The following is a 20,027-nucleotide window of genomic DNA, read 5'->3' as shown; positions in this document are numbered from 1 at the left end:
CTAGACATTTTTGGTAGTGATGGCAGTAAAAACATAGTAGCCCATTGGAAATGTGGATGAAATTAACATTCTTACCTGGAAGAATTATAATTTTTCTACAATAGGAAAGAGCAGATTGAAAAGGAAATTTTGACATGTAACTCGTGAGGTCTTTGAGAACTTGGTTTTTAACTATTCCTCAGGAGACTGCAAAACTTTATCTTCCATGAGAATTCTAGTCATAACTAAATAAACAGTGAGAATTGTATAGATGAGGTGGTGTGGCGTTTAATTCAGAACGTCTGGGCAGCATGGAGTTATGACTTTTGTGGGCCCTAGATACTGTGCTTTTGGAGGTCCTGTCCTCCATAAAAGAATAATACAAATTATAAAAATTATACTTGGTGATTGTGTTGCTATATAAGAAGTATAATCCAAGATGGATTGTATTATTATATGAATAATTATATATATGTTTATATATATATATAATAATATATAAACATATATATGTTTATGTTTTTTATTCTTGTGTACTGTGCTCAATGGATAAATCGACGTATTCACCTGTCATTGGAGATAGGGCCTTGCCAACAGCACTTTTTAAACCTCCACATGGTTGAGAATCTCTGTGCTTTGGGAGTTACCCGCTAACCTACAAGGACCTTAGGAATACCTTTTAGAAGTGTCTGCCTCTTTTATTTCTTTCAACTTCCAGTTTTCATAAGCCACCCACCCTCCACATGAAATACACCTGGTTGGAGGACATGGCAGAATGGGTATACTACTAAGATTGCCAGATTTAGCAAATAAAAATGCAGGACACCTAGTTGAATTTGAATTTCAGACATATTTATGTATGGGACAAACATACTGGAAAGTATTCATTGTCTTTCTGAAATTCAGATTTAACTGGGCGTCCTGTATTTTACCTGGCAACTCTATATACTTCCTTTATTCTTGGAACCCCAAGTTGCTTTTTCCTCGTAAAACACACTTTCTGGTTAACATGCTATGCACTAATAAAGTGTTTTCCAAAGAACGCTCTGTAGACTGCTAATGGGAATCACAAGGAAAGGAGTTGTGTGGTCTAAGGTATTTTCTTTCAAGTGGGCTCTCTTGATTTTCTTCCATATGCCCAATCACATTACAATTTCCAAGAGCAGGGGAGCATGTCCCAAATTTGTTAGACCACTATGAGTGACTTCCTTTCTTCCTGGAGTATCTTGCAGAACTGGAATTTCTGATGGGATACACATAGTATCCTGCCAAGGGCCAATATGCTTTTATTTATGATGAGTGTGATGGGTATTTTGAACCTGCTTCACTGATTTACTTTCCTTTCCTGTTTTGCTCTTACTGGCTTCTGTGATGAGTTGTACATTGCAGGGTGAAATGCAGCTTTCTCTTTTATCTCAAGTGTTTTACAGTCTCCCTTTGTGCCTGGGGTAGGTTTAGTTAGAGCTAGAGTATAGTTGATTTACAATGTTGTGTTAATTTCCGCTGTACAGCAAAGTGATTCAGATATATATTTCTTTTCCTTTATGGTCTATTATGGAATATCAAATGTAGTTCCCTGTGCTATACAGTAGGACCTTGTTGTTTGTCAATTCCATATATAATAGTGCACATCTGCTAATCTCAAACTCCCAATCCTTCCCTCCCTACATCCCCTCAGACTTGGCAACCACAAGTTTGTTCTCTATGTCTGTGAATCTGTTTCTCTTTCATAGACATGTTCTTTTGTGTCATATTTGAGATTCCATATTTAAGTGCTATCATATGGTATTTGTCTTTCTCTTTCTGACTTACTTCATTTAGTATGATAATCTTTAAGTTCATCCATGTTGCTGCAAATGGCATTATTTCATTCTTTTTTATAGCTGAGTATTCCATTGTGTATATGTACCACATCTTCTTTATCATGAATTTTATCTTATTGTTGAATGAAGGGCACCTAAAGCAGGTGTACAGGGCCAGCCACATAATTAGTGGGGCTGAGAATCAATTGAGGTTGCAGGGACCCTAGTTCAGAAATTAATAAGAATTTCAAGATGGCAACAATAGATCATTAAACCAAGCATGGGGCCCTTCTGAGTGCAGGGTCTTTCTGAGTGAGTGCCCGCTCAGGTGGCACACCCATGAAAGTCAGCTCTGTGGGAGCACCATCCTCAGTGTCGAGACACTGAGAGTCTTCACCCAGGAAACCCCAGAAAGAGTTTTCAAAGGCTAATAATCAAAACTATCTTCATAGTTACCAAGACGTCATAAGCAGAAGCAAGGTAACTAGATTGGGCCCCAGAAGACATAGAATTTTGATATTTTATTTATTGTGGATTTTTTGCATTAATTTTGAATTTTAAAAACCTTGTATTAAAATGTTATTTATATTGATTTTGATGCTATCTTAGTCTGCTCAGGCTGCTATAACAAAGAAACCAAGACTGGGTAGCTTAAACAACAGAAATTTACTTCTCACAGTTCTGGAAGCTGGAAGTCCAAGATCAATGTGCCAGTAAATTCAGTTTCTAGTGAAGGAAGGCTCTCTTCCTGGCCTGCAGACAGCCACCTTCTCACTGTGTCCTCACATGACCTTTCTTTGTTGCACATACTGGAAGAGTGAAGGAGACAAAGAGAGAGGGAGAGAGAGGGAGATCTCTTCCTCATCTCATAAGGCCACTTATCCTATCATAAGGGACACAACCCCATGACTTAATCTAACCCTATTTACATCCCAAAGGCCCCATCTCCAAAAACCATCACACTGGGAGTTAGGGCTTCAACGACAATTTTTTTGGGGTGTAGACATTTACTCCATTACCGGCACCCCCTTAAATTTTGTTCTGGGGTGAGTGCTCACTCACACACCCCTAACCCTGGCCTGACAAATGGTGATGAAAAATTATGCTCTATCATTATTTACTTTAAAACATAGTTTAAAAAGGGAAACATTTTCTTCATTTATTTCTGTTTTACAACTCAAACACAGAGCTACATACATATTACATAGACACATACATACACCCCAATGAATAAATATGATTTCTTGGAAATGGCTGGCACAAACCCTAGAATCATTCTTTAAGAATACTTCAAATGGAAATGAAAAATGCAAGATAGTCTATTTGTCATTAGAATTATTCTTACTTCAGATGAGTGTTTGTTTTAAGAAAGGCAAATTCTAAACAATAATTGTGGCCAAACGTATTTTATCTGCTCATTTATCTGCTATATGTTTTTCCTTTCTCCATATGAAAACAGTTACTTGGTTAATCATAACTTCTGAATAATGCAAAAGAGGCTGTTCTTATTTAACAAATCACAGCTTTAGTTATTTTCTTAAGTTTCTGGACCACTGTTGATTTATTTTTTTGAATTTTTGCTTACTTGTAGTGGCCATCTGTTTCTGAGTGCCAAGAGTCATTTCTTTATATTTTGGCAAAATGCTCTTCTTTTCTTTGGCAGATGAGCCCTCTTCAATCCGCATGCTTTTTGTGGTCCTAACTCCACCTCTGGAGATAGGTTAGACCCAGGGGCCAGTCAACAATTCCATTCCCTGGATGGAGTGCTTGCTTGGGGATCAGCACAGGACCCGAGTAAGCCCAATGAGAATCAGCCCCAGGCTTTTGATGGAACTATTGGAAAAGGGAACTTTTTTTTCCACTGAGGCCGCTGAGCTGGAAGAATGTCAGCCTGGAGCTGCTAGTGCCATCTTGGCTACTCCTGAGGAGAGGCTGTTGGAGAAAGATGCACTCACAGAGGGAGAGAGGCCAAGACATGGTGAGGAGCAGATCCCTAACGGCAGTGTTTGAACACCTGGATCAAGCCATGTCTGAAGCAAGACTACCCCAGACTTTTAGTTATGGAAACAATAAGTTCACTTTAAAATTTCTGGTTTAAGTTTCTGTCACTTATCAGTAAGAGTGCTGACAAACTTTAATGCACAGAAATTTCAGAACTGGGGATGAGTGATGATTACATTGCAAAAGTGGTCCCTTAGTAATACCAGAGTCAGTCTGAGGGCTCATTAATTGATACCTTTCCCCAGACTATGTTAGATGCCTCCTTATAAGTACCTGGACTGGTACACTTGCACAAAGAATTGTAACTGCCTGCTTATCTGTCTGTCTCTTCTCTTGGACTGTGATAAGCCCCTTTGTGTGTGTGTGTGTGTGTGTGTGTGTGTGTGTGTGTGTGTGTTTTGTTTGTTTGGTTGGTTTTTTGGCCACACGGCTTGTGGGTTCTTAGTTCCCTGACCAGAGGTCGAACCTGTGTCCCCTGCAGTGGAAGCATGTGAAGTCTTTACCACTGGACCGCCAGGGAAGTCTGTGATAAGCCCCTTTGGAGACTGTTTTTGGGCTCAAGGGCATTCATTTGGTGCTTACTAAGTGTTAGGCTCTATTGGGTACTTTATTCCATTATCTAATTGTCACAATAATCCTGTAAAGTATCTGTGCCTTTTTTTCTTAGTATCTTCGTGACTGGCTCGTAGCTCTGTGTGTGTGTGTCAGGGGCCAACTATGTAACTAGGAGTTTTCTGAATTTACATCCCTTTCGAACATATATTAAAACTCAAGAACAACTGAACCAATTCTTTAGAACAGAGGTGGAGAAACTTTTCTCTCAAAGACGAAGCAGTAAAACTTTAAAGCCTTTTTTTTTGCAGGTCATAGGGTCTCTTTTACTATCGTAATGTGAAAGCAGCCTTATGCAATATATAAACAAATGGGTGTGGCTGTGTTCCAATAAAACTCCATTTATGAAACTTGAATTTCATACAGTCTTTACGTGTTGTGAAATACTGGTTCTTCTTTTGATATTTTTCAACTATTTTAAAAGGCAAAACCATTCTTAGCTCTTGGCTTGTGCAAAAATAGGTGGTGGACTGAATTTTGCCTATAGGTAGAAATTTGCATATCCTGGTTTAGAACTTAGACCAGCACTTTCCAATAGAAATATAATGTGAACCACACAAGTCATTTAAAATTTTCTGGTATCCATAGTAAAAAAAAAAAAAAAAAAAAGGCAAAAAGAAACAGATGAAATTAATTTTAATAAGATATTTGAATTCTTCCAATATAACCAAACCATTACCATTTCAACTGGTATTCAATATAAAAATTCATTAATGAGGTGTTTTACATTCTTTATTTTGGGGCTGTTAGAAATCTGGTGTATATTTTACATTACAGCATGTCTCCATTTCTATGCTAAATTTTCATCAGAAATATTTGATCTGTATTTAGATTTCATAAAATTTACAGTTGAAAAATAGATTCACAAGTTGTTAGAAAACATTCTTAAAAGTTTTCTGGTAGTTGAAGTTTGAAATTTTAAGTTAATTAACTTTAAATTAAAATTTAAACATGAACAATTTAGTTTCCCAATTACTCCAGTCACATTTTAAGGGCTCAATAGCTACTATATTGGACAACACAGACTTAGAAGAACAAGAGATTGTTTTTTGCAGACAGTATTTTCACTGGCATGGTTTAGAATTGCCAGTAAAATGGAGATTATAGAAAGCAGATAGACTATGTCAGTATTTTAAACCTTTTAAAATTCTCTGCAAAAAAAAAAATTAAATTAAATTAAAATAAAATTTAAAAAAGTAAAAAAATTAAAATAAAATAAAATTCTCTGCAGACAGTGCACCCCCTCTGGCCTGCACCTGGGGTGGACCACCACCCCAAACTTGGTTCACCCCCGGAAGCCCTCATGCCAGGAATGCAGTGACCAAGGAAGAGAAAAATATGAGAGATTGCCAAAGAGGCATCTAGTTGTGGACCACGTAGGGCCTGGTAAGCCTTGGTCAGGATTTCAGACTTTCTCTTAAGTGTGATAGGCAGTCAGTCATTGGAGGGCCTTGAGCTGCTGCTGGCGAAGAGGGCAAAAGTATGGCAGGTGTCAGGTGATAGACATGGTGGGTGCAGGGCTGTGATGGAGGGGAAGTGAGCGGGGCACCTGGGATCCTAAGCTGAAGGAGGCACTCACCCTTAGGGTCACGTGAGCGCTGGTGTACCACCCTAGGGGTAAGCATCCCCTTACATTTTGGCCCTGGTGGCTAGGATAAAAGGGGTTCTGTCTAGGAAGTGAGAGAGGTCACCAGAATTTGGATCTATTTTAAAGGAAGGGCTCGCAGAATCTACTAGCAAATTGGATGAGGAATGTGAGTAAAATAGGGGAGTCAAGTGTGACACTACGATTTTGATTTTCACTGTAACTCCGGCCACAGCCCCCAGGATAGCCTGCACTGCTCTGCTTGCTCCATTGCCAAGTTTACCAGAGCACAGAGTGCTTTTGAAAATAGGAGATTTCAATTAAACACATTTTGAAATTGCAGAGATTCAGTTGCGCAGCCCCAGTCTCCTTCCTTGTAACAAAGGTCACACTGTGTATAAAGCTGGATGGTTTATGGTTCCACTTCATTGTGAACCACCACAGAGCTGGTTTGCCCTTAATACCACTTATGAGAAGTCTCAGGGTACCATCGCTGCATGAACCTGTTCTCACCCTTCTTGAATACCAAGGCTGCTGTGACCCTTCCCCCCATCAAAGGGAGCATCAGCCCATCCCCCCTCTCCGGGTCTGTAATGGAAATCCAGGTTTGTTCTTACCCCCCTTGCCCCCCACCATCTCCACTCCTCTTAGATCCCATTTTACAACACACAAAGCAAGCTAGCCTTTGTTAAAAAGTTTAATGTTCTTAATTAGTTGAATCAGTTGGGCTAATTAGAATACCAATTAGAATTGGCAGGGCTATCATTAATTTGAAAATGCTGTGGTCTAGTGTTAATCGCTATTAAACCTTATAGTTTGTGAAAGAGAGAGGATGAATTCACAAAATACTATTTGAAATGTTAGAGGTCGGTGGTCAGAAGGGGCCTGCCTGTCAGTGAGTATTCCAGGGAGGCAAAACCCACAGAGAAGTGCAGTTGCTGAAGACTTGGGCTCTACATGGGACATAAGTGTCTCCCTTTTCAAAAAACAATGTTAAAAGCCTGCAATGTGTTTTACTAAAATAGCCAAAGTGTTTAATTCACCTAATGGACTAGTGATCTAGAATGATTCTTTTAAAGAATCAGCTTAAGTTAGCAGGACACAAAAAAGTTTCTGCCATTACCAGAGCTGTTTGTCCCTTTGGGTTGTAACTTTCTACTATAGAGACCAACCCTCACAGTGAAACCTCTTTTGTTTCTGGTCACTGTCTGAATAGGAAATTAAATCACAAGAACAAAAACCCAAAGTCTTAGTACAGAAGAAATGCCATGTTTGGACTGTAGTCATACATGAGTCTGTATTTTCATGTCTCATTTGGAGATGGCTAAATGGATAAGCAAATCTTAATTTATGTTTTCCAACAAGTATAAAAATCACTACTCATTTTCTCAGCGAGCAAATATGGAACGGACAATTATAGCAATTCCTACCGTACGTTTTCTGAGATATGACTTGATTTTCCCTCTATTCCAGTGATAAAGACAGAAGGTATTGCCATCCATTATCGTTGCTGGTATCCTCTCAATATATCTGTGGTACATTTCCGGAAAATAAACCATGCAGTTTATAGAAACAAATATAAAGATATATTTCATCATATGTATTATGGCACTGTTAGGAAACAAGGAATCTTTCTAAATGGCGAATTGCTCTACAAAGGATTTAAAAATGTTCAGCTCAATTGCTACCTCAAATCTTGAGGTAAGTGGAGAATAAATTTAAAACACTCAGACCAACAAATACATAAGTGACTGAGTGACTACCAGTATAGTATTTGTGTGTAAAATTTGTAGGCAAAGAAAAAGTTTATAACCAAGAATTTGCTCTCAGTGTATCTTAGGATCTATGGTGACATCTGTATAGATGTTAGGAAGTAACATCTAGTTAAGTTCCACGTGATCTTATTAAGGTCTATTTTGCCTTGATCAAGTTGCCCCCATATTACAGCCATTGTGCTAGATGCCTGCCCTGGGGACAGGAGAGTACATTGTTGAAAAAGACCTGATTAGGGTCTACCAGGAAAGACTGTATAACTGACAGCAAAACATACACACAAACAAAAACAAAATTTGATAACTGATCAAAATAAACTTGTTTCCTTTCATTGTAGATTCAAATACCACATTAAGCCTTTGCCTCACCACTAAATTTTTTACATTTGTTTTTAATCCTACTCACCAGCTCCAATTCTTTAGGACTACTGGTCATATGTTACCTTTAGGTTATGGTTGAAAATAATACTCAAGCTACTTGTTTAAGTCTTTGTTTTGAACTTATACGCGAAAAATCAGTAAGTTTTTTTGTAAAATGCCAAACAGTTAAGCACCAGAGGTTCTCCCTTAAGCACTGAGAGAGGGAAAAACCAAGACAAATGAAGTACAGACCCCAAGTAAAAGTTTGAACTGGGAACTGTACTGATCCACCAGTCATTTTTCTTTTCTTTTTTTTACTTGACTGCATTTCGAGTTACTTACGTCCTTGCATATGTTTTGGATCCGCTTTTTTACATTGTACGCAAATCCCTTGATGAATGTATTCTATAATCAAACCATAAATGCCTTCATTAGTTCATCCATGCAGTGATTTAACAAGCATTTATTTATTTTTTACTATGTACCAGGTAATATGCCAGGCTCTGGGATACAAAGATGCAAGTATAAGACAGCTATGTCAAAAAATTGATCAGTCTAAGAAATGAGGCGAAGGTATAAAGAAATGGTTGGAATACTGTCTGGCAAGCAGTGTGTCAGGGGCGAGGACCAGGTGCTTTGGAGGACAAAAGATGTAGCAAGGAAATTGCTGTGTGGGCAGAGTTGGGGAGGTGAGGTCGAGGGAGCTTTGAAGGACAAGTAGGGCCACGATGGGATGGCTGTCCCCTGGAATGTGCAAGGCAGAGGCCCTGGCTTAGGGTTTGGAGTGGGGGAGGCATTGGATGTTATTTGAACCTGGAAAATATTATGCAAAAGAAAGAGATGGGACGAATAAAAGTACAACTCTGATGTAATATGCATGTATATTTCCTCTCTAGAATCTCTCCAGCTCCTGAGGACAGGATTTGACCCACAACAACACTAATTGTGTGGTTTAGAAAGTTATCTAATAAATTAACAAAGCTCAATGGTAATTTTCGTCTACAAAGAATCTGTAGGATTGAGCTAAAGCAACGTATTTTCAGAAATTCCTTTTGGCATCTGTAAAAGGTATATGAACACCAAGGAAAGTGTATACAATTCATTTCAGTTTTAGAAAGAATGTTAAGAAAACAAATGAAATAATTTTTTATTTCCGTTTTGGTTTGATTTGAGACTAAATGTATCCCTTATTACAAAAAAAAGCATTCATCCCAAATCAGGCTCTCTCCTGTTGCGATGTGCATCCTTACCCTGAAAATATATTTAATGAAGTCAAATCAAGATGCTATTTCGTACTCACCCTGATTCCCCAACCTCCCTGGAAATTTTTGAGCAGGTCCCTCATTTTACTGTGGGTGCTTAATGTCTTATTTGAAGTCTGTGTGTCTACGTGTCTGTGCGTATGTTTATAGTTTATTTGCCCCGTGTCATTCTGCAAAAATGGATTCACTCAGTCAACTAGATAGGAGAGCTTTGAGCTCAGCTATCAGCTGGAGGAACAAAGAGAAGGCAATCTGAACCCCCTGAAGGGAAGGTAGTGAAGGCTCACAGTCCCCTGAGGGTCCTCATCAGCACTAGAGAACTGTTTTGACAGAACCACTGAATTGAGTGCAGGAGTCAAATTCCTGGGACATCAAACCAGGACAGATTTCCCACTCACCCACAAACGACAGAGACCCCTCTGCCTTTGGGGAATAGGAGGAGCCCGGTCTGAGCGGCACATTGACTTCCAGGGTTGGTTGGAATAACTTGCTGTAGGCAAAAGGGCAAGGAACATTGAGTAGCAGAAATGGAAGCAAATAATTTACTACTTTTTTAAAAAAATTGCGAACCCTGATGTCTGGCCCCAGATATTTGAGCATATTCTCCATTCTTCTAACAAAAGAAACACACATGCTTATTCCACCCTTTTCCGCCTCATCTGGCAGCCGCTTTCTGGTCCAGCAGACACTAACATCTAATGAGTCAAACTTCTCATTTTCAGACTAATCAGTCGGCTGCACTAATTGCAAATGCAAATATGCAAATTTATATTAATTAATTACTCTGCTAATTAGTTCTGCGGTCTTTTTTGGGTAATAAATCATTGTGCAGTGGAAGGGAAACAAGTCCTGTCCCATTTCACTCCACATAAAAATTTAATGTACTCATGGAAGAAAATATATATAAAAAAAGACATCCTGAGTTGATCACTGTGCTCCCAGACTAGTCCCCTCCAGAAAGGTGCAATTGTGAGAGGGCTTTCACATCTTCAGCAAATGCCATCACTAAGGTGCCTGTTAGCAATTTAATTATCACATTACGGGCTTCAGAAAACGCCAGTTTGCTGTGCTGCAGGCTGTGACATGGAGCTCGACAGTTCACCCACTTTGCAGCAAAACACTTAAAAATAAAATGAGAATATAGAAAGGGAATCACATTTCTTTGCTGAAACACTATAGCTTGGGATCCAATATTTTCAGGGTTTTTGTTGTTATTGTTGTTTTAAGCCAAAGTTACCATCTTGATTTCCATGCCCTTGAATGAAAAGTTTTATCATTCCGGTTTAGAGACTCAGTGAAGGACTGTATCATGGGGAAGGGGGTTCAGGACAAGGTGAGGAGTAGCTCTTAGGAGAGGAAACTATCTTTCCCAATGTTTAGGAGGGATATTGTGCTCATTCAGACTTATTTATTTAGCAAATTCTTTTTGGTGACCTACTATGTTTCTAACGACCCATCTTGGGGGATAGAGTGACATATGAGAAACAGTCTCTCCCACTTAGCCTTTGAATTCTCTGAGGATAAGAGGCTGTGTCTGTTCTTTGGCCAGATAGAACATTCAATAAGTATTTGCTGAATGATTGAATGAATGAATGAATGGCTGCAGCCTTCAAGAACCTCAAGTCTATTTAAGGTGACAATAACTTATTCGTGTACAGTCTTGCCTTTATTATTGGGTAGGTGCCAAGTGATACTGATTAGGAGATGGGGGGAGGGAGCCATGGTGGTTAAGATTTAAATACTCGGGCTTCCCTGGTGGCGCAGTGGTTGGGAGTCCGCCTGCCGATGCAGGGGACACGGGTTCGTGCCCCGGTCCGGGAGGATCCCACATGCCGCGGAGCAGCTGGGCCCGTGAGCCATGGCCGCTGAGCCTGCGCGTCTGGAGCCTGTGCTCAGCAACGGGAGAGGCCACAGCAGTGAGAGGCCCGCATACCACAAAAAAAAAAAAAAAAAAATTAAATCCTCATGTGTTAAATGTCCCTTCATTTCCTTCTTCTCAGAAAGAAATTTCTATTTTAATTCCCCATGCTCTTTCCTCTCTATTGTGCCTTCTCCATGTGGGATTTGATGATTGAGCAATAAAAAGGAAACTGCTATCATTACAGCTGGGCAATTGTAATCTTGGGCAAGCCATTTAACCTCATGGTGTCAGTTTCTTCATCTGTGAAAACAGGAGTGGTGGATTCCTCATCAGCGCTGTGGTGGACGCCAGGCCTTTGCAGTTAGCATGCAGTCCTCACGCCCTCAGTTGCTCTCTATGTGACTGTACTTTTTATTACTTATATAAATTATTTACTTCTGAAATGTTTTTAAAGAATTGGAATAGAGGGTACATGTACATGGTACAAAATTCAAAAAGTGTACAAGATATTCAATAAAAAGTTAGTCTCCTTCCCTGACCCCTAGCCTCTCTGTCCCTTCCCCAGTGGCACAACTAATTCCTGTGTGTACTTCAGTGACAGTCACTGTACTTGTGTGTGTGTGTATTTCCCCACACACGAATGATAGCATACCATGACCCTCTTCTGCATCTTACTCTTAAACTACTTTGTACTTTTTATATTTATTTATTTATTTATTTTTGGTCTTCGTTGCTGCGTGTGGGCTTTCTCCAGCTGTGGCGAGCGGGGGCCACTCCTCGTTGCGGTGTGCGGGCTCCTCATTGTGGTGGCTTCTCTCGTTGTAGAGCACGGGCTTCAGTAGCATGGGCTTCAGTAGTTGGGCTCGCAGGCTCTAGAGCACAGGCTCAATAGTTATGTCTCGCGGGCTCTAGAGTGCAGGCTCAGTAGTTGTGGCGCTCCGCGGCATGTGGGATCCTCACAGACCAGGGCTTGAACCCGTGTCCCCTGCATTGGCAGGCGGATTCCCAACCACTGCGCCACCAGGGAAGCCCTACCTTGTACTTTTTAAGCATGAATGTTTCACATTGTATGAGAGTACAGTAATTTACTTGTATTAGCCACCAATTGATGGCCCTTTCAGTTGTTTCCAATTTTCAACTACTACTAATAAGGCTGCAATTAATATTCTTGTACTCCCAACACTTTGCCCATATGGAGGTAGATCTGCAGGATGATACCTGAAAATAGAACTGCTGGATCAAAGGATACATACTACTTGAAATCTCAATTCCTCAGTTTTCTCATCGGCAAAGTGGAGATAGCAGTGCTCCCCTTCTCATACGTGGTTGTGAGGAGTAACTGAGATAATTAGTGAAAAGTCCTTAGTATTGTTGTTTGTTATTCTTAGTCTCAGCATCGTCATTATTATTTTTCTTTTCACCATCTCATGGCTTTATGTTGAGGGTAAAAGGAGACCACAATTGTAAAAGCAATGTGTATAGGGCTGTGCCAATGTTAGTCATCAGTAAGAACCCATTTTGCTTTTCCTACCCTGTTTTCTTAGGCTTTTGTGCCATGGTGGCCTCTCGTGCTAAGCCTTCACGTTGTTCCAGTTCATAGAAATATTTTGCAAGTGCTTTGGAAGGTTTTCTAAGGCTTCAGAAATGTCTGTATATGTAAAGCCTTTAACAAAAATAAGACTAATATTAACTTCATTCTCCCAAATTAGTCACGTGCCCAAGGTACAGAACAGGAGAAAGTAAGATGTATGAATGATAGCAAATGAGAATACAAACCAAGGGACTAAATGAGGGAGGTAGAAAGTGGGGAAGAGAAGCAGGGATGGAGAAAAGGGAACAGGAAGCAGCCAATGTAGATGACCAATTAGATTGCAGGGCACCAAAGGGAAGGTGTAACCAAGGTCCAGGACCCAGAGGGCTGCCAGCAGAGGAGGTGGTTGGACAGATGATCCAAGCATTTGATTAGCCTAGAGAATGCACAAATCCTCGCTGCCTTTCTGCATCATACTTCCATTGTTTGCCAAGCAACGGGCCTCCTTCCCGTCTCTTCTTTCCACTCCATGCATGAGTTGATTCCAGGGCTCCTACTTTATCCCCTCCTCTTCTCTCTTTAAACTTTCCTCCCTGAGTTCAATCTCTTCTCAAAGTTTCAACTGCCACTAGTAGGTGGCTATCTGGCTGGGTGCCTAGTGCCATGTTTTAAATCACTGACAGAGCACTTAAAAGTCATTCTTAAATAATCTGTGTTCATTTCCAGCACAACTTACTTGAAACCAATCTCATCCTCTCTCTGAAATGCCTTTTCCTTCTGATTGTATTTCCATGTATGTTAATAAACTGTAAATAACTTATTGCTTTGTATATACCCTGTCAGCAAGAACAATGCTGCCCGATAGTCTGTACACAACAACTGCTTGTTGGTTGACTGGTGGAGCCCAAGTGTTTCCCATGCTCGTAACAGCCTCATCTTCCCCAGCGCAGCTCACTTCTCTTATTTTCTATTTTGATATGAACACAATTTGGAGATTACTTTCTCAAACATGAGACAGTCTTTTGATTGTTTCATGGCTTGCACTGGATGATTAACAATTCTTCAGCAGAAGCCTTCAATCTGCTGATCTCAGAATAGCCTTCAGAAAAGCCAGTCAGCCACCTTACCAAGTGAGTTTATGTGCATGGGAGAATTCAAACCCTTCCACCCTGCAGGGTATATAGCTGTGCTCTACAGGTCCCAAAGGGGAGAGCTGGGCTAATTATTTATTTAATGTGAGAGCCTGAGTGCAGTATCTTAGAACCTAATTAGTCCCATAAAAGTGAATCATGATGCAGATTTTAAGAATGTGAAAGGGGTTGGCCCAAATCTGGAGAACTGAACCTTCAAAATTACATCTGAAAGAAGAAAATAAATGCTATTAATAAATGCTTTATGAAGGTGAAATGGAAAAAAATGTTTCTTCAGATAATTAAATTAAAAACCCTATGCCACATACTAGATGTGTTTTATATTTGTCATATTTTTTAGGAAAAAAGATATTTTTTCGATAGATTACTTTTCCTAACCCATGTTTTAGATAAGAAGTTGTTGAGTTTTGGTTTTGGCCTCACATTTTTTAGCAATCAGCTGTAGTTAAAGGATGATGCTAATGAACTGAGGTTGAACACTTCGTGCCCCAGCATGACCGACTGGCTTATGGTAAGGAACTTTGTGTTCTGTACACCCACACTGTAGCCACCTCTTCTGAAAACATGTGCCACAGCATATGAGAAGGAATGCATTCGTTTTCTAGGAAAAGCAATTTAACATCCTTGCCCTTTTGAAACTATTATTTTATATTCATGGTTTAGCATAAAGAAAAATAAAAATCACCCTTAATCTTACAATCCAAAGATGACCACTGTAAATATTTAGGGTTCTACCCTTCCTGATTTTTATGTATAGCTACATCTAGAACTGTTAGTATCTATATACATTCATACTTCTCTACGGATATATCGCTATCATTCCTGGGGTTTGCACTGATGCTGCAGCTGGATCACTTGTTTAAGGCTTATTCTGATTGGTCAGAATCAATGCTGTATATTGGTGCTCTGTGATGACCTAGATGGGTGGGATGGGGCGGGGTGAGAGGGAGGTCCAAGACAGAGGGGATATAGGTGTATATATAGCTGATTCACTTCATTGTATAGCAGAAACTAACACAACATTGTAAAGCAATTTTACTTCAGTGGAAAAAAGAAAAGAATCAGTGCTGTATAGATTGATAAATACTCTGAGTGTCACCTTGTATCTGTTTAACAAAAGTGGAGTCAGTCTCTCCATATTGGGGTGTGTGTGTGTGTGTGTGTGTGTGTGTGTGCGCGCGCATGCACATGCGTGTGCATATCTGTACTTACTGGTGTCAGTTTTTCAAAATGCACCTCATTTTTATGACTGCAGAGTATTCAGTTGTGGGCATGGATATTCCATAATTTATTCAACTAGTCCCATGTTATGGGATATTTTGAATTGTTTACAGTTCAATCTTTTTTATATTTATATGTCATCCTATTTTGTTGTCGATCTTCCCTTTTCCTTTGTTATCTTTGTTGCTTACATTTCTTTCAAGTAGTGGTTTGAGATTTCTAAACTTATTGTTCTCAAATAGTCATTATCTTTTTATTGAAAATATTTGAATTCATCTTTATCAGCGTTAGGGTTTAATCAGTTTCTGCTAATTTCCCCACCTTCGCTTTCCTCCCAGAGTAGATATTTCTGCTTTTATTGTCTCTTCCCATCTCCTATGCTCAGTTGACTTTAAATAATTTGGGGTTTTTATATTCATTTCTTGAAATACAATTTGTATCTCTTCTTTCAAGAATTATGTTTGATATTTGCATTGTTTATAATCATATTAGCAATTGTTTAGCTGTTAACTGAACTTTACTGCCTTCATTGCTCACTGCCATTTCTTTTAAACAACATTTTACATATATAATATTTAAATGCTTTATTTTGTTACTTTCTCAATGAACTGAAATACTTTTTTGAGGACATTTTTCAGAAAAAGCATATGGGTGATAAACGTATATAGCCCTTGCTTATCAGGAAAAAAATGTTTCTCTTGTCTTCAATCATAAACGGCATGCAATCTGTTTTTGTTATTCTTAAAATTTCTTTACATATTCACCCCAATTATTTTCTGGCTTTGAGTTCTAATCTGATTACCTTTTTTAAAAAAAATTACTCATGCCTAAATATATATTTTTTTTTCCTTTGTCTTTCAAATAGAAAACCATAACTAGAGTTTGTGTGTGTGTGTGCCTTTCTTCATTACCTTTTGTACTGGACCCATGAACTCCAGGTTCATTTAGCATTTTTTTCATCACAGAAATCTTTCTGTTGTTATTTCAATCGTAAATAATTATGTCTCCTGCATATTGCTGTTTTCTTTGTTCTCTCATCATACTCATACTACATCCTGTGGATCGATCATCTGGGTCACTTATCTTTCCACTTGTTGCTTGCTCCGTATTTATCGCCTTCCACTGAGCTCTCTGGGTGAAGCTCTAGTGTTCCCATTCACAGATTCCATTTTCTGCTATTCACCACTTCACTAGTACTTTTACATTTCAAAAACCTGTTTTTTGTCTGACAGCATTCTCTTCTGGAAGCAGATTTTTGTTTTCTTTGCAGAGATGCAACTCTGAAAGATACTGAATTTACAACAGTATGTATTGTCATATATACTTAATACACAGCTTCAAATACACAGTTTTTAAAATTTCTTGTCATAAACCTATATCATTTTGGGGATTTGGTTCTGTTGCTTCTTTTGGTCAAGTGAATCTTTTCATATGTCTGGTGAATCTTCACCTTTGGGAGTAGGAGCAGATATAGATGTTTGTTTATTTTAAGTATTATGATGGCTTCGTTGGCAATTTTATAGATCCCTGTTCACGTGTATTTTAGTTCTAGACAAAAAGAAATGAAAACAGCTTATATGTTCTGCAGTTTTATTTTGGCAAATGCTTGAGAAGACAGAGTAGGAAACACAGCCAGAAGCAATTCTGCAGCCCATGGCTTTTTTCTGTGTGTCACTTAGTACCTGGCCTACCATGTGGGGTCCAGGCTGCAGAATGACACCCATTGTCAGTCCCATTCACACTTTCTGAAGCCACTGGCAGGGGCTGTCTTTTCACTGTTTTGAGGCCACTGTTTCACTCACTCTTGCCTAGAGAGTCTGGCTACTCCATATTGGAGGTGGGAGACAGCCCCCTAGGCCATCATGGTTTCTATCAGTGTCACTCACAGCTACTCCAGATTGGCTTAGCCGTTCAACTGGCCAAGTATAAGCTAAGACAGAGGCATGTGGCCTGTAAACTGCACTACTTTGTGGCATTATTCATAAAATTGAGATTTGCTCCCATGGGCCACCCTTTACCACAGCCCTACTCTTGTCAGTCTGGGGGTGTTTGTGAGGCTCTGCTGATGACTAACCTTCTTAAGTGCATCCTTTTATAGCCTGAAATTGCAGCTTGGGCATTCCATTCCTCAACCTGGACCTGGTCAGCGTTATGTCTGACGTGTATTCTGTGACATTCTTGGCCTGTAGCTGACAGAGCCTCACCTATTCTTATTTTTAGGAAGTTTGCATAGTTGGGGCAGTTAATCAAGATAATTGAACCCCCGTAAAGATATCGAAAGCTATGACAAATTCCACCCGACCGCCTTGTTGGTCCATAGGACACAGGAATATCTGAATGAACAATTCAATGATCACAATGATCTGTCATCTCTAAAATATGACCCACTCACCTATATATAGATATTCAGGCTTCGAATTTTCTTCTTGATATTTGGCATCATAAAGCTATGGATCCTGAAGATCAAAAAACATTTTCCCCCAAGTCTGAAGATCTTTTAGGCAAAGGTACATTTTAATGTGGCTGGATTGATCCCAACTTCTGGGACTCTCTCCTGTGTCTTTGTAGAAGACCTGAAATAACAGTTTGTTTGCAATTTCCTTTCAAGTTGCTTTGCTCTCACTCTCACCTCCTTTCTTAAGGCACAAGCTGAGCTTTACAATTCAGAAGTTAAGCACATTAGAATATTTATTTAAAGGCAGTTACACTTCCTGCTTTTTCTGGAGAGATGGGTTCAACATGTCACTAGATCACAAATTTTATTCACGTTATGGTGGTGGCCCGGTCTGCGGGGGCTCAGCCTACAAGGGGATCGTCCCCCTGTTGTTTGAAAATGGTTTCCTCCACAAACCTTTTAACTCCACAAGTTTGTAACCATTAATTCTTAAGGGTTTTGACAAATCTCCCCAGTTAAATATTAAATAATAAATATGGTCCTGATGGTAATGGGGCTTTGTGAAGTCTGTTTGAAGTGTCCTTTAAAATATTAAATTCAAATAAATGATTGAATCAGAACAAAGGGTATATCTTAAGACAAATTCAGCCAAGTCTCTTTAACCTTTGAGCGTTCAACATAGATTAGAAAGCTAGGGCAGCACATGCTTTCATAGCAAATTGAAATGGGATTTTTGAAGCAGGTCTTGCAAACACAGGTAACCCATACCTAGGTTTGATCTGCCTTTGCCATTTGGGGGGAGAGGTTTTGCTGCCTATTGTTTGATAAGTATGTGATTTTTTTTCTTTAAACGCTTACATTCAAAGAAGCAAATCCTTGAAAACGCTAGCTTGGGGTGCTATGTTTATTCCTTGTCAATGTCTTCCATATGAAATCTGTTCTGCTTATAATATCTACCACAGTTGGAGCCCTGGAAAAAAATCTGTTTCATATCTGCCCTTTGCACTTAGCTTATTTTGTTTTACACTTCCCCCATGTTATCTGTCTGTAATCAGTCTTGCTTACAAGCAGGCAGTCTCTGGGGAGGAAGACTTGGGGAGATTGCCCTGCATTTAGGGGGATCCTGGACTCCTGATACTTGCGCCGGACCGTACGAAAGGAGCAGGTAAAGGAGAGTGGGTGGCTTCACCAACTCCGCTAAAAAGACCAGTAAAGGCAAATTCCGCCTCCTTCTTACTCCCCCTCGTGTCCCAGGCTGGTTTGGCACCCATTATGTCTATTCTCAGGTTTGTGCTCTGCCACTGGGTCTCCATCTGCTCTATCTGCTTCCTTACCACTGAGCAACCTCCCATATCTCTTGCTTGAGTCCACCCAGAACAGTGACTCCATATACCCAAGCTTCCCAGAGTAGGTGACACAGTTGGCACAGGGCATGCCCAGTAAAGAAACCTTGTTAGAATAGAATGTGGAACAGTCTGGTTGGCTTCATGGGAGCTGAAGTGCATGAACATGTCAAAGACAGACATAAAATAGATAGCTATGGGAAGCAGCCGCATAGCACAGGGAGATCAGCTTGGTGGTTTGTGACCACCTAGAGGGGTGGGATGGGGGGGTGGGAGGGAGATGCAAGAGGGAAGAGATATGGGAACATATGTATATGTATAACTGATTCACTTTGTTATAAAGCAGAAACTAATACACCATTGTAAAGCAATTATACTCCAATAAAGATGTTAAAAAAAAAAAAAAGACAGACACCCACCAGACATCTCTGGAATGAATGCTTGTAGGCTGCAAGGGCTTCAGAAAGGAGCAGGAATAAGACTTCTGCTCCTCAGATTCGCTGCAGTGTAGGAGGCTGGTAGGCATCTGTGCCCAGCCTGGTGAGAAAACGCTCCAACATGAGGAGGGGTGCATCCTCCACTAAAGCCCAACTAAAGCCCCAGTATTGATGTAGACCCTGTCCCCTGCTCTCTCCCTCTCTCACTGATGCTCCATCTGGGGGATAGGAGTTTCCCTTACTTCAGAAATAGATGAATAAAGTAATTAGCCAGTACAGGAAAGGTTAGAAATTATCCAACCCAGTAAAAGGAGGTTTAAGATCCAGAGAGAGAAACCTTCTTTGGAAACCTGGGAATACAATGCTCATTTTTCCCGTACAGGAAAGAGACATGTCATCTTTGGGGCAGCTCCCATGGTTGTGGAACCACCCTTGATGGTTTGAAGCCTGTGTGTAACCCGTTAGGCTGAACTTCTCCCAGGAATCCTGGTGCGGATTCCGACTTCACACCTCTTTTCTGAATGGTGTCAGGCTGTTTAAAGGCATGGCCTTTGGTTGCTGTATGTCCATCCTGTTCATGCCACTAGGGGTCCTCATTGGTTTGCTCTGGACAGAGCAAAAGCCAGCTTCTAAGACAGAAACCACGAGGAAGAAGCTTTGACTTGAATTCTCTGCTGGTTTCAGGCTGTGTCGTCTCCAGCAAGTTACTCAGTGC

This window comes from Globicephala melas, chromosome 9 (assembly GCF_963455315.2).
Source record: "Globicephala melas chromosome 9, mGloMel1.2, whole genome shotgun sequence".
NCBI lineage: Eukaryota > Metazoa > Chordata > Mammalia > Artiodactyla > Delphinidae > Globicephala > Globicephala melas.
Note: the sequence above shows the minus strand (reverse complement) of the source record.